At 42.4% G+C, this 15769-nt stretch overlaps 1 protein-coding gene across 2 annotated transcripts in view; it reads left to right on the forward strand.

The window, feature by feature from the left end:
* Positions 1–15769, forward strand: part of LOC140717382 (6-phosphofructo-2-kinase/fructose-2,6-bisphosphatase 2-like) — a 124233-nt gene that overhangs the window by 194 nt on the left and 108270 nt on the right. The window contains exon 1 of one of the 2 annotated variants that reach the window (XM_073030914.1): positions 381–402. The exons of the other annotated variant lie outside the window; for it this stretch is intronic. The gene's annotated coding sequence lies outside the window, so the exon portion shown is untranslated. Of the gene's footprint in view, positions 1–380; positions 403–15769 lie in introns of those variants that run through there. 2 annotated transcript variants of the gene reach the window in all.

Consider the following 15769-nt stretch of genomic DNA (forward strand, 5'->3'; position numbering starts at 1 on the left):
GCGTCTGGGTACCTGGTACCCTGCAGCGATAGCCTGGCAGAGCCTTGGGGACGGTGTTACTGTCTGACCCGGCTGAAGTCTCCAGCCTGCTCGTGTGTGATATGTTATCAGTGGTGTGTAGGTAGGGCAGGAGGTCTCCAGCACGGCTGTGTGTGTCCCTCTCAGTATTTAACCTCTCTGAAAATGTGTCCTTCATTGACTCTCCGCTCCGAACAGAATTCGAAAGTTCTTGCCTGCTCAGTTAGGTAGCAAAATGAAAGCCTTTACGATTTTGACTAGCGATCAAACGCCAAATGCAGAACGCTCCACATTGACATTGTGCAGAGATTTAACCGTCGGTGTGTGGTGATGAACTCACGGGTTTCTTACTATGTGGCTTCCTGTCAGCTGACAAATCTCAAGGTTGTAATATTTATACATACTTTGGTAGTAAATGTACTTTGAGTTTCTGAACCTGGAGGAGGTTGTACGTTCTGGTGTATTGAATAAACCTCTGCAGTCCTTTTAGTTATATTTTGCACTATCTTTGTGGACCTATTTCAGAATAGTCAGAAGTCAATGTTTAGTGGTTGGAGTTATTGAGTAAGAGTTGTAGTCTTGCAAATTAGTTTGAAAGAATGTTCTGGAATGAAGAAATAAAATCTATGCTGGGCAAGAGCAAATCATTGGCATTTCTCTGCCTAAATAAGTGGCTTGTGAAAGGAGCTGGAAGACTGTAACACATTAAGGGAGCAAAATTCCTTTCCAGCTTTAAGAAATTGGGGCAAGAGTGGGCCATGTGGTGCCTTGAGCCTACTATACCACTCAGTGCCACCCCCACATAGCCTCATATTTCCCTTGAATTCTGTCATATGCAGAAGTATCAGTCTGTTTTAATGCAAACAATAGCTAAGACTCCACTGTGTTCCTGCGTGAATTCAAAGATTCAGTGCCCGCTGAGTGAAATTTCTCCTTTTAGGATTAATCCAGCAACACTGTTACTTTTGCACCTTTACACAGTCTGCCAGTCCATCAGTGTCTCTGTTGCTATTGGGGTCCATAGAATACTCACAAATGTTTCTGATTTTTATCCACACTGACTCAGTGGGCGATCCCTCCACGACGTCTTCCCTTTGTTTACTTGGGCACTACGCTGCTTAATTGGGATAGGAGACTGTTGCCAAACAGTTTCTAACTAGCGCCAGTCACGTGCACTTGTGTGACTGTTAGCCACTACACTGCCTAGACTGAAGAGTTTTTAAGTAGCATCATATGTGTGTTCTCGTGTTCAAAAGCAGTGATTTTTATCACCGATAGTTGGCAAGAAATAAGCAGTAAGACAATTCCGAACCGTTTTGCTCACTGTGGTTTCAAGCATTCAGGACTGGACACGCCAGAAACATCAGGAGTGAAAATGATAAAATTTCACTACTTCAGTAAGTTAGGAACCATGAAAAATTTGAAGGTATCAATAATCTTGAATATTGCACTGGAAATGAAAATTTGGAAGATGAAATTATCGAAAGATTTATATGAAGGCATCCATTATCTGCACTAGGTGTCTGCACTGATTTTGTTCATTTATAGTCAATCAGATAAAGCTCCTGGGGTTTATAGTTTGAGACGGAAGTTGGTGGCTGATAGAGATTGGGTTAGGCGAGGTGGGACATAATGGTAGATGGAGGTGGGGGTGTATGGGGGTTGTACTTTGAGACAGAAGTTGGTGTGTGATGGAGGAAGCAGACGAGGAGAAAGAAATTGAGCACATGGAGTCAGGAGAGGGGAAAGCTAGAGAAGGGCTGCAAGCAATGTGGAGCCGGGTAAGGGAGAGGTTGGCAGATGAGAGCATAAGTAGATGGGGATGGAAAAGGTTGTCTAAGGGAGAAGGACCCAGGTGAATGCATGTGAGTGATGGTCAGATGGAACTAAGTGTGGGAGGATAATGGATCTTGGGAAATTGGGGTGGTAGATGACAAAGGAGGAAAGAAGCTACGTGGACTTCTTGGAGTGTGTTAGCTGAAACTAGGCAACTCACTGTTCATACCATTGGCTTGGAGGCAAGTGGAATAGGAAGTGTTGGTAAGAACAGCGACTGTCGGGCACACCAATCCATAAGGGTTTTTTCTTCTTTTCTCTCCCATCCTCCAACAGTTTGTATGTTGATAACTGGTTCATATTTTTCCTCGTGTATCCAACCAACACCTGTGTCGTGATACCTCTGACTTCAAAATGTTCACGGCTGTGACATTTATCTTTTCTGCGATTTGGGTGAGTTTTTCAGTTGAAAATGGAGGCCAAAGGAAGCATTGGTATTTGATCTGCCTGACCTTTGAACATTGGAGTTACTCATAGCATCGGTTAGTCAATGGGCAACAAACAATCTTCTGGAAGAAGTCATTGGGTCAAGTAGGAAGGGAGTCAGGGTGGACCTGAAACATAGACAAATGCTGCTTGCCCCACTGAATCATGTATGAAATGCCATTTTCCTCCTTAATGTGCTATAAATACACCTTATGCTAAATGTCAATCTTCTGGAATATATTTTATTTGCTATTTTATTTGTGGTATTACTTTAAGTTTGTGTGTGAGTTATATGTACGGTGTTTTGCACCTTGGTCCAGAGGAACACTTGTTTCATTTGGTGGTGTACATCTACACAGTGGAATGACAATAAATTTGAACTTCTTCCAGCAGATTGTTGCTCTGGATACCAGTGTCTGCAGTCTCGTTTCTCTCCGTCAGCCAGTGTTGATGTAGGGTAGAGAATATGAGCCAGCAAACAGTGTATTTTTCAGAAAACAATCAGAATCAGGTTTATTAAGGCTCCTACCCCACCACCTCAATGGTAGTGACATAAAGAGGACATGTCTTGGATGGTGAGGGTTCTCAGCTGCCTCTTGAAGATCTCCTGGATGTGTAAAGACTGGAGCAAACATTTTTGCAGAAACTTACCCAGTGAAAGTAGGATCCATTAAAAAAAAATGCTTTGAAGGATTGCTTATGAATTGTTTGCTGAGGCTAATTGTGACTCGTGATTATCAAGCTTGACTGGGCAAGGAATTATCCAATCACCTTCATTCTGTTGGCAATGGAGTTTATGTTATAGAAAGGAAGGCGATGGTAGATAACTGTACACTTAAATCTGAATATTCTTGGAATGTATTATTGCTAATACTCAGAATAAGCCTGAATAAAATCGAGTATATTTTGATGGTAATGTTTTAAACTACAACATTTGATACTTATTAAGACAGAAGGCATCAGTCAAAGTTAAGATGGCTTTCCTTTTTCTTTGGATTATTCTGTTTTAGTTGGTTATGTTTGTGACATGCAGGGTTATGTGTGTCTGTGCAATGCTGGCAGGTGGCATTAGGTTGGCTAGCTCCTTTTATATAGACATTTACAAGATCATTAGACTATCAAGTCTTGTAAAAATCATTGTGGGTCCTACAGTAATGTTAAATTCCAGTCTCGAAGTCGTTCTGTTTACGGGGGGATTGCAAGAATGTAAAAGCTCAGGGGGAATAAGCCATCCCACTATTTATCGAGATTTTAGCTGCTCTTCAACCTCAGCTCCTTTTTTTTCTGGTGTTCTCCTATTTTCCTCAATTCCCTTAATGTTCAAAAATCTATTGATCTTTATTGAGAATGAAGATAGTTTAGCCTGAAGAGAAGTAGAAGCCCACAGGTTGACGATGAGAATTCAGGGAGTAGCTGTGCTTGTAAACTGAGAATAGTCATGGGAACTTGTTCAATCAAGTGGCTATTCATTGAGACGAACCTTAATTCACTACATTGCAAGTTCTCGCCTGTGAACCACTGGAACAGATTTTAAGCACTAAAGAAACTTGCTTTGCTCAGTTGTCACAGGGAGTCAAGCTGCTGGAAGAAGACTGAATAGAAACTATTAGCTTGTGTTAACAGACATTTCAGTTCATTCAAGGAATGTTGGCTTTGTAGACTGACCCAATCTCAAAATGCCCTTGAGAAGGTTACAACTAAAAACCTAATAAGTTACGAGCCAAGTTTGTTTTTTCACAGAGAGGTATGTGCCTGGAATGCACTACCAAGGAATGTGAAAGAAGCAGATAAGAATAACAGGCGTTTAGATCAACATGTGATCATGTAGGGAATAGAGGCATATATGGACCATATACAGGAAGATTGGCATCATGGTTGATGCAGGTGTGGTGAGCTGAGGAGCTTAAGGGTGGCATGTTAGCATCCTGCTTTCCAGCTGCTGGTAAAATCAGGGTTCAATTCATACCACTGTTCTTAAGGAGATAGTACGTTCTCCCCATGACTGAGAAATTTTCTGGTTTCCTCCCACCTTCCACTAGTAAGTTGTGGGCATGTTGTGTTAGCACCATTTACGATTTTTCTTTGATCCTTTGATGAAGTATTCTGTGTTCTAAGTGTTCGCACATAAGAAATCACACAATTCTTTCATGGACGATCTGTACTCTTTCCTTCGTAATATAAGCTTGGCAAGAACCTTTGTTAGACAGTCATTACAATCCTGAATTCCTGGCTCAAGGCTAAGACGATCAACAAGAACATGGCTTCTGGCCCCTTCCTATCCAGTCCTGATGAAGGGTCTTGGCCCAATATGTCAATTGTTTATTCCCCTCTGTAGATGCTGCCTGATTTGCTAAGTTCCTCTGGCATTTTGAGCGTGTAGCAACAAGCCCAGTTAACACCTGTCTTGGTGCCTACCTTCCATTTCCCCCATGGTGCACTCTCTTGTCAGATTCTTTCTTCAGCTCTTTTCCTTTTCCACCTATCACCTCCCAGTTTCCCATTCCCCCCACCCACCTACCGTCTCCCTCACCTGTTACCTTCCAGCTTGTACTCCTTCCCCTCCCTCCAACTTCTATCCTAGCTTCTGCCCCCCCCCCCCCCACCTTGCCAGTCCTGATGAAAGGTCTCAACCTGAAAATCAACTGTTCATTTCCCTCCATAAATGCTGACTGACCTGTTGAGTTCTTTCAGCATTTTGGTGCATGTAGCAACACGTGAAATTAAAGTTGTAGATGACTGTATTCTCTTTCTGTCTGATTTGGCCAATGTTTTTGTTGATAGGAGTGGTAGCTGGGTGTAGTTCCAGTACATTAACATGATTAGGGAGCAGCTCTTTCTAAAAAAAAGCATTTGAACAGGAGGGGGTATTAAATGTCTTAGCATACTTAAAAGTGGATCAGTCCCATGGCCTGATGAGAAATGGCCCAGACTTCTGTGGGAGGAGATTGCTCTAGCCCTAACAGATTTTTAAATCTCGGCTGGCCATGGAGTGAGCTACCAAGTGACTGGAAGGTGACAAGTCTTATTGTTACTCAAGAAGGGATGCAGTAATAAGCCAGGTAATTGTAGGCTTGTGGATCTAACACCAGTGATAGGAAAGTTTTTGGAAAAAGTTTCTGAGGGATAGAATTAATCTATGCTTGGATTGCACAAAGATAGCTAGCAACATTTAGTTCGGAGGATATCCTTGAGATCAATTTGAGTGATATTTTTGAAACAACATTTTGTACTGATCAGGACAGTACAGTTAAGGTGGTCTAGATTGACTTATGTAGGCTTTGGATGAGGTCTCACATGGGATAAGATCCAAACAATTAGAGCCCGTGGGACCCAGAGAAAGGTGCTAAATTGCTTTCCAGTCCTGATGAAGTCTCTCATTCTGAAACACCGACTGTTTATTCCTCTCCACAGATGCTGCCTGACTTTAAGTGTCTCCCGCATTTTGAGTGTGTTACTCCTAAATTCACCTTGGGATCTGTACACCGGGATTCCTCAATATCCCATTATTTCTGTAATTGGCTTCTCTAGCTATTCTCCATTGTTTTCCTGTATCATTTCGAATTGATTTTAATGTTCTCTTGCTTGTTTTAAAGTTCTTAATAGTCTGAGACCACAGTATATCACAGAATCACTTTTGTTTTATAAGCCTGCTCAAGCTTTCAGGTGGTCTTCTGCTGGTCTCTTAAATTTAAACAATCTCCCTCAAAAGATAATTGGCAGGTCAGCATTTTTGAACTGCGCTCCTAAGCTGTGGAACTCAATAACCTAAAACTATAAGGGATGCAGGCTCAGTTGATGCCTTTAAACACCAGCTCAAAACCTATGCATTTAACCTTGCTTTTCACTAACATATTTTTGTCTTTTATTTTCGTGTTTGCATTTTATCCATTGTAAAGCACTTTGAACTACATCTATATGAAAAGTGATCAATAAACAAGTTGTTATTAGTAGTAATAGGAGGAGAAGGTGATAGTGAAGGTTAGTGAATGGAAACCTGTAACCAGTGGTGTACCACAGGCATGGATGCTGGGGGCCTCAATGTCCATTAACAATCTGGATATCAGTATGGAAGGAATAGTTGGTAAGTCTGCAGTTGACAGAGATTTACAAGGATAATCCCTGAATGAATGGTTGACTTAAGAGGAGTGTGTGGTGGAGTTCAGAAGGATAAAGACGGGACTGATGCAGAGTTTCATGGAAATGTTGACAATTTCTTTCCTCCCGCAGATGCTGCCTGACCTGTTAAGTTCCTGCAGCAGATGTTTGTGTACTTGAATAATCAGTAGGGAGGAGCACAGTTCTGGTGTTTAGGCAGGGCCGCGGCTGCAGATTTGTAGAACCTCCCTGAGGACGTTGACAAATCAGAACTCTCTGTGGAATGGTGATGTGGCATAATATGAGAGACGGGTGAAAGTCTGAAGGGTATGTTTATCACACAGAGGTTAGTGAACATCTGGATGAGCTGCCAGAGGAGGAGGTGGTGGAAACAGGTACAATTACATTGTTAAATAGGAGTTTGAACAGGTGTTTGGGTAGGAGAGGCATTGAGGTGGACAAATCAAGTTCAAGTTTATTGTATATACAAACAAATGAAACAATGTTCTTCCGGACAATAATGTTCTTCCAACCCATAAAACATATATCATACACAGCACATAAATCAAAATATTACCATAAGTAAGTTAATAAAATATAATACAATGTGCGTGTTGTGCACAGCACAAGTAAACACTAAACATTATGGTAAACAGCTCATTGGAGTGACAAGACCTCAGTGGTGATGGGGTATTCATCAGTCTCGTAGCCTGAGGGGAAAAAGTTGTTACCCAGTCTGGCAGTCCTGTCCTGACAGTGTATGAGTCAGACACTGTAGGATGAGCAGCAAGGATCCTCAACAGTGCTTCAGGCCTTTTGTATACAACACTCATGGTAAATGTCACAAATAGGGGAAGGGAGACGCCAATAATCATCTTGGCGGTGTTATGATCCCAGCCCCCTCCTTCCTGAGAATCGCAAGATCGCTATTAATTCGGGTCTTGGACCCAGGAAATGAGAGAGAATCCTCAGAAAGACAACGCAACGGATTTTGACCGTTGTTTCTTGGAGACACCTGTGTGGATTGCGACTCTATGCTACGTGCCAGCGATCAGGGCTACTTGCACACCCTCGGGCAATGTGGGGTGGGGATTGTATCACCCCACCTTGATTGACATCTACAACTCTGCAAGTCAAGATAAAAAGGGGCTGCAGGAGGCAGTCCCCTAGCGACACACCAGAAGGAGACACCATCGCTCATCGCTCCCGTGATAACGGGAAGCTATTCGGAAGCCACGTGTGGTTCGTTTCCCCTTGCCTGGGGAACGGGTGGCTGATAACACCGAAAAGGACTTTGAACTGACAACGGGGAACCCACGTTCCCGATTCAACGGTTTGCGCCCAAAAGACTGGCAAGTTTTTCTCACCAAAAATCTCTCTCTCTCTCTCCCCAACAAGGGAAACCCAGCGGTCCCCAAACGGCTAAAAGCCTGCATGAACTGGCGAGACTTTTATATTTCCATCTGACAATATTTTTACCCCTAGACAAAACGATAGAGCCACCTCTTATTGATGATTATTACTATACCCGTGCTTTAGATTGAGTATTGACGATGTAGATTATCTGAATGTTTGTCTTAACCTTACTTTTGTGCCCCTTTATAAATAAAAATGTTTAAAAATAGTACCATCAGACTTCAACGGACCTCTCTATCTTTGCTGGTAAGTGACCCAGTTACGGGGTTCGTGACAGTGGTTTTTATGTATTAGCATAAGTAGGCATTACAGTTTGTATGGATGAGCTGGGCTGAGTGGGTTCTACTTTGTGCTGTATGATGGGTTGTATGAACATTTCAATAATGAGGCATGTGAGTGAAACTATCCCCTTCTATTCAGGAGCCTGATGGTTGAGGGGTAGGAACTATTCTTGAACCTATTGGTGTGAGTCCTGAGGCTCTTGTACCACCATTCTGATGGCAGCAGCAAGAAGAGAACATGACCTGGGTGGCCTCACTTTAAGGAATCTTTATCTCGTGTTCTCGTTATTTATTGATATTTATTTATATTTGCATTTGCACAGATGTTGTCTTCTGCACTCCGGTTGATCTTTCATTGATCCTGTTATCTTCTCACTGCCCTTTACAATGCTGGTGTTTAGAGCAGCAATTAAGGTCCTCCATCTCTGGCAGTGTTCATTATGTCAGTAGTTTCCTCTCAGTTTTCACTTCTGTCAGTCGCTCAGACACAGAAGGATTCTTCATTGCTGTTTCCATAACGGTTTTATTTGACAAGTCAGGGCCTAGAGCTGATCTCCTGAACCTGGAGGCCTAGTGGACCACTTTTAGTTCTACCTCTACCCTTTGGCCTGTTTGGCGTGGGTGACCCTACCAAGAGCTGAAGCACAAAACCAACTTCAGCCAACATAGCTCTCCGGGTCATTGAGGCACACAAGCCTACAAACCTATGACAAGGCTGTGGTCCTCTTGGAGGGATGCTGCTATAATTAGTATTTTATGCTTTGCTCATGTCCCCACAGGAAATTGAATCTCAGTGTTGTATAAGGTGACATATGTACTTCGATAACAAATTTACTTTGAATTTTAATCCATAAAAACTTGCAGTAATCAGCGGTCAATTAACAGATATGGAGTAGCAGATGAGAAGGAAACAGCAGGCCCTTCAGCACGATAGGTTCATGCCAACCAAGATGACCATTTAGTCTCATTTCACTTGTATCACTCTGAACCATTTGTATCCATGTACTTGTTAAAGTGCTTTTAAATGTTGTTAATGTACCTTCCTCAACACTGAATAGTCTTGATGTAGGGTCTTGTCAGAACCTTTGGCTGTTTATTCCTCTCCATAGATGCTGCTTGACTTGCTGAGTTTCTCCTGCATTTTGAGCATGTTGCAACAAGGCCAATTAACACTTCCCTCTGATGCCCTCTTTCCATTTCCCCCATGGTCCCCTCTCCTCTCCTGTCAGAATCCTTCAGCTGTTTACCTTTTCTACCTATCACCTTCCAGTTTCTCACTTCATCCCTTTCCCCTCACCCGGCTTCACCTGTCACCTTTCAGCTTGAAATTCCTCCCCTCCCCTCCCCTCAACATCTTATTCTGGCTTCTGCTCCCTTCCTTGCCAGTCCTGATGAAGGACCTTGGCCCAAAACATCGACTGTTCACTTCCCTCCATAGATACTGCCTGACTTGACGAATTCCTCCATCATTTCTCTGTGTTACTCTGAAATTGTATCCAAAATTCTACTTTAGGGATTTTTAGTTCTGTACACTGGGATTCCTCAATGTCCCATTATTTCTGTAATTGGCTTAATACTAGTACAAGCTGCTCTGCATTGGCTCCCTGTCTCTTTTAGAATTAATTTTAATGTTCTCTTTTTAATGTCTCAGTAGTCTAGACCAGAATACATTCCTCTCCATAGATGCTGCCTGACCTGCTGAGTTCTTCCAACACCTTGTATTTATTACTCTGTATTTCCAGTAACTGTAAAATCTCTTGTGTTTATCTCTCATTCCTCTCTCCCCTCACCAGCCCTGGATAAAACACTCAAAACATTGCAATCTCACATCAATACAGCTTAAAGAAAAGTTGTTCATGGTTGTATAAAGAGAAAGTTTTCTTCAATATTACTCTGAGACCAAATAGAATAAAGTTTTCTTCAATATTACTCTGAGACCAAATAGAATAAATTAGGAAAGGCCCAGTTACCTTAGTGGAGAGGGTGAAGTTTAGAACATTGGTTTCAATTGGTAAGAGGGACAAACTGCAGTATTTTCATCTTGTGGAGAACACACAAACTGAAAGAAACTGGTAGAGCCACAACCCTTCAAAATACTTAGAAAAACTTATACACTCACTGGCTGCTGTATTAGGTGCACCTGCTCATTGATGTAAATATCTATTCAGCCACTCATGTGGCAGCAACTCACTACGTAAAAGCCCACAGACATGGTCATGAGGTTCAGTTGTTGTTCAGACTGAACATCAGAATGGGAAGGAAATGAGATCTAAGTGTCTTTGACCATGGAATGATTATTAGTACCAGATGGGGTGGTTTGAGTATCTCAGAAGCTGCTGACCTCCTGGGGTTTTAGCATACGCTGGTCTCTAGAGTTTACAGAGAATGGTGCAAAAAAACAAAATAAAAATCCACTGAGTGGAAGTTCTGTGGGTGCAAAACATCTTGTTAATGAGAGAGGTCAGAAAAGAATTATCAGACTGGTTGAAACTGACAGGAAGGTGACAGCAACTTAAATAACCATGCATTATGACAGTGGTGTACAGAGCAGCATCCCTGAACACACAACACGTCAAATCTTGAAGTAGATGGGCCACAACAGCAGAAGGCCACTTTATTAGGTAGAGGAGTTACTTAATAAAGTGGCCACTGAGTGTATGAGCACTTGAAGAACCACGGTTTACAGTGCTACAGATCAAGGTGTGGAAGTCGGGATTAGACTGAATAATTTCCGACCCACAAAGATACAAGGGGCTTCTGTATCTATGGCCACAGTGCTGTTGAGACTTTGATTTTGTGGTAATTTTAATGAAATATTTTTAAAGTAAAAATTTCAATTGTCTTATTTTAAAGCCAAAAAATATCCAAGCACACTTCCACAATTACAGTAGATTCTAATTAATTGGGATACATTAGAACCAGTACATTTTGGTCCAGTTAAGCGCCTGCCCAAATTAGCCAAAGTTTCATGGAAACAGTTACAAAGGGGGAAAAAAAGGATAATACAGAACAAATTGGAACTACTAAAACTGTATTAGTTCCTAGTAGTTATTGACAGAGGTATTTACCTTCCGTGTTCTTTGGATTGACTGTAATTGACTATAATCAGTGTAGACACCTAGTGGACTGCCTTCATACAATGTTTTAGACAATTGTATCCTCCAAATCTTCATTTTCATTGTAATGATTCAACATTTTCAGGACCTTCGTGATTCCTAACTTGTTTAATTAGTGAAATAATTTCACTTGCACTTCACATAATTTCTGGCAAGTCCAAAGCCTGAATGCTTGAAACCATGGTGAGCCAAACTGTTATAAATTGCCTTACTGCTTATTCCTCAACAAGTAACAAAATCACTGCTTTATGAAAACAAATACCCGCAGTTGACGCTGTTTCAAAACTGATCGTTCTAAGCACAGAGTATTGTGTAACTGCAACGCAAGTACACATGACTGACACTAGTTCGGCAACAGTGTCCTGCCCCAATTAAACAGCATAGTGTCCCAAATAAGCAAAGGGGATCCCAGCTATTTTCTCAATATAGATTTTGTTCTTTGAGTTGTTCCAAATAAGTAGCTGCCCTGATCAACCAAAGGTCCAATCCACTGTATTAGTTCACACATTTAAACTAGTGAAGGAGCCCAAGGTGGATTATGGAATAGCTTTGATAGCGCCCAAGAGTTTATAGAGAAGAGAAAGGCCTATCTGAATCATGGCTGTACTTCAGTCGTGTGATAGTCAACAGAATGGCCTGTGGAAATTATTTAACATGTTCTGGCACACACCGTGACTAGAGGCCACATTCTTGTAATCTGAACAGTAAAAACTTAAATTCAGGCACTTAGTCAAAGAAAACAGGACCACACAATCCACTTGCTGGAGTCTTAAACTTTTGACCTCTCCCGACTCAAAAGTTCAAATTAAACATAAAGATAGATAGATAGATACTTTATTCATCCCCATGGGGAAATTCAACTTTTTTTCCAATGTCCCATACACTTGTTGTAGCAAAACTAATTACATACAATACTTAACTCAGTAAAAAAATATGATATGCATCTAAATCACTATCTCAAAAAGCATTAATAATAGCTTTTAAAGTGTTCTTAAGTCCTGGCGGTAGAATTGTAAAGCCTAATGGCATTGGGGAGTATTGACCTCTTCATCCTGTCTGAGGAGCATTGCATCGATAGTAACCTGTCGCTGAAACTGCTTCTCTGTCTCTGGATGGTGCTATGTAGAGGATGTTCAGAGTTATCCATAATTGACCGTAGCCTACTCAGCGCCCTTCGCTCGGCTACCGATGTTAAACTCTCCAGTACTTTGCCCACGACAGAGCCCGCCTTCCTTACCAGCTTATTAAGACGTGAGGCGTCCCTCTTCTTAATGCTTCCTCCCCAACACGCCACCACAAAGAAGAGGGCGCTCTCCACAACTGACCTATAGAACATCTTCAGCATCTCACTACAGACATTGAATGACGCCAACCTTCTTAGGAAGTACAGTCGACTCTGTGCCTTCCTGCACAAGGCATCTGTGTTGGCAGTCCAGTCTAGCTTCTCGTCTAACTGTACTCCCAGATACTTGTAGGTCTTAACCTGCTCCACACATTCTCCATTAATGATCACTGGCTCCATATGAGGCCTAGATCTCCTAAAGTCCACCACCATCTCCTTGGTCTTGGTGATATTGAGACGCAGGTAGTTTGAGTTGCACCATATCACAAAGTCCTGTATCAGTTTTCTATACTCCTCCTCCTGTCCATTCCTGACACACCCCACTATGGCCGTGTCATCGGCGAACTTCTGCACATGGCAGGACTCCGAGTTATATTGGAAGTCTGATGTGTACAGGGTGAACAGGACCGGAGAGAGTACGGTTCCCTGCGGCGCTCCTGTGCTGCTGACCACCATGTCAGACCTACAGTCTCCCAACCGCACATACTGAGGTCTACCTGTCAAGTAGTCCACTATCCAATCCACCATGTGAGAGTCTACTCCCATCTCCGTTAGTTTGTGCCTTAATATCTTGGGCTGGATGGTGTTAAAGGCACTAGAGAAGTCAAGGAATGTAATCCTCACAGCACAACTGACCCCATCTAGGTGAGAGAGTGTCTATGTCTCATATGCTGCCTTGAGATTCATTTTCTTGCTGACATTCACAGTAGGACAAATCAATGAAAACACTACACACAAATACTGAAAGGAAGACATTGTGCAAATAAGTAAACAAATAACACTGAGAATGTGAGTTGCAGTGTTGAAAGTGAGTCTGTAGGTTGTGGAGTCAATTCAGCAAACTTCTCCATCATGAGATGTAGGAGCAGACTTGCGCTATTTGGTCCATCAAGTCTGCTCGCCATTTCATCTCCTGGCTGATCCATTTTCCTCTCTGTCCCAAACTCCTGCCTTCTCTATGTATCCCTTCATGTCCTGACAAATCAAGAAATCTATCAACCTCTGCCTTAAATATACTCAATGACTTCACCTCCACCGCCACCAGTAGTAATGAATTCCACAGATTCGCCACTCCCTGGCTAAAGAAATTCCTCCTCATCTCTGTTCTAAAATGATGCCCGTCTATTCTGAGGTTGGGCCCTCTGGTCTTAGAGTTATTACCCGTCAATCCCGCTGATGGTTGAGGGGTAATAACTATCCTGAACCTGGTGGTGTGGGACCCAAGGCTTCTGTACTTCCTTCCCAGTAGCAGCAGCAAGATGAGAGCAGGGCCAGGATGGTGGATGTCCTTGATGATAGATGCTGCTTTCTTGTGACAGCACTTCTCATAGATGTGCTGTGAGGTGGGGAGGGCTTCGTCTGTGGTGAACTGAGTATCCACCACTTTTTATAGGTTTTTCCATTCTTGAGCATTGGTGTTTCCAAGAACAGAATGCCATATGTACTTGGTCTGCAGCAAATGTACTGAGTGAACCAACGAAAGGGCTAGTTTTAACCTTGTCTGGCTAATTTACCCGTGACAAGTGCATCTGTCCAAAATTGCTGTGATAGAAATGACGGACTCAGAGTCCTTGTAAATAGCAAATCCCGGGGTCATCTCGGGATGCCACTCGTCATGTTTGGCACTGCTCTTGAGAGATTTGAGACTAACTCAGATCAAAGGCAGCAACTCAAAACTGGACAATCATCTGCAGTGGGAATGTGTATCACCACATTCTTGTAATATTATTCTATTATTATGTATTGCATTGTACTGCTGCCGCAAATACAACTTTCACGGCATATGTCAGTGATATTAAACCTGATTCTGAACCACGTGATCGCTCAACCAGCGCATCAGTTCAAAGCTTTGTGGTTCTGTACCAAGTAAACCTGGAAGCAAAACCAGTCTAGTGAAGTTGCAACACAGCTTCATCACGGGCACTAGCCTCCATTATTCCAGGACTTCTTCAAGCAGCAATGTGTCACAAAGGCAGCATCCATCATTAAGGACCCTACACCCCCATCACTCAGCTCATGCTTTGTTCTCATTGTTACCATCAGGAAGGAGGTGCAGAAGCCAAGGCACACACTGGACTATTCAGGAACAGCTTCTTCCCCTCTACCTTCTGCCTTCTGAATGGATGTTGTACTCATGAACACTACCTCACTACTTTTTTTTCTATTTTTGCACTAATTTAATGAGCTATTTAATGTATAGATAGATACTTGCTGTAATTCACGGTTTCAAAGTTCAAAGTAAAACTTATCATCCGTGTACATGCCTGTCATCGCATACAACCCTGAGGTTCCTTCTCCTATGGCATACTGAGTAAATCTATAGAACAGTAACTGTAAGCAGGATCAATGAATAACAAACTGTGCAAATATAAATGGGTATAGCTGCAAGGCAGCAGAGGATTGAGATCAATAGTTTTCCTTCTCCTAGATGAGCTGCTGTCCACGGCTGACGAGCCCCATCTGCCCAAAGCGACTAGTGTTCAGGCACCAATAACCTGCCTTTGCCCCTTCTGTCAATAGAAATTGTTCTGCTGGGCTTAGTAGCTACGTCACACGTGAAGGCCGGGAGCTGAACTTGTTTGTCATAGGGCTATTTGAGGTGCATGCCATTGGGAGCATTTAATAGATTGTGGGAGCTTGTTCCCATTGCCACCCCCAGCTATAACAGCCTTGTGCATTGTATATCATCTATAAACTACGCATTGCTTGGTCCAGTACAGACCTCCCAAACCTGCGAACTCTACTGTCAAGAAGGACAAGGGCTTCACATTCAAGAGAACAGCACTGCCTGTGTGTTCCCTGCTGGCTGGACAACCCTACTTGGAAGCCTGTCACAATTCCTTCATTGTTACTGTGTTGGATCTTTTGTAGGAGATCAATGGAAGGGCTACATTTGTTCAAACAAGTGTGTTGCCACCTCAGGGCAATCAGGGATGGGCATATAACACTGACTTTACTGGCAACTTCTAAATCCACAAAAAAAATTCATCAAGACATGCTCCACTCTTCTGACTCTCTTAACAGGGTCTGCTGTATTTTACTGTTTGCCCATCATCCCTGTATTTTGTGTGTTGTCCTGCTTTGGATTTTGCTCTATCAATGGATACTTTGAAATTATGCTCTCCCTCACCCCCCATACCTCTGTCAACTTGCTTTCCTCTATTTCTCTTTTATTCTATTCCAGCAATCTCAGATCTTTGTTCTCTCCTTTTCTGACTTGCTGATTGTATCTTGCCCAA

The sequence above is a fragment of the Hemitrygon akajei genome, chromosome 27 (genome assembly GCF_048418815.1).
Source record: "Hemitrygon akajei chromosome 27, sHemAka1.3, whole genome shotgun sequence".
NCBI lineage: Eukaryota > Metazoa > Chordata > Chondrichthyes > Myliobatiformes > Dasyatidae > Hemitrygon > Hemitrygon akajei.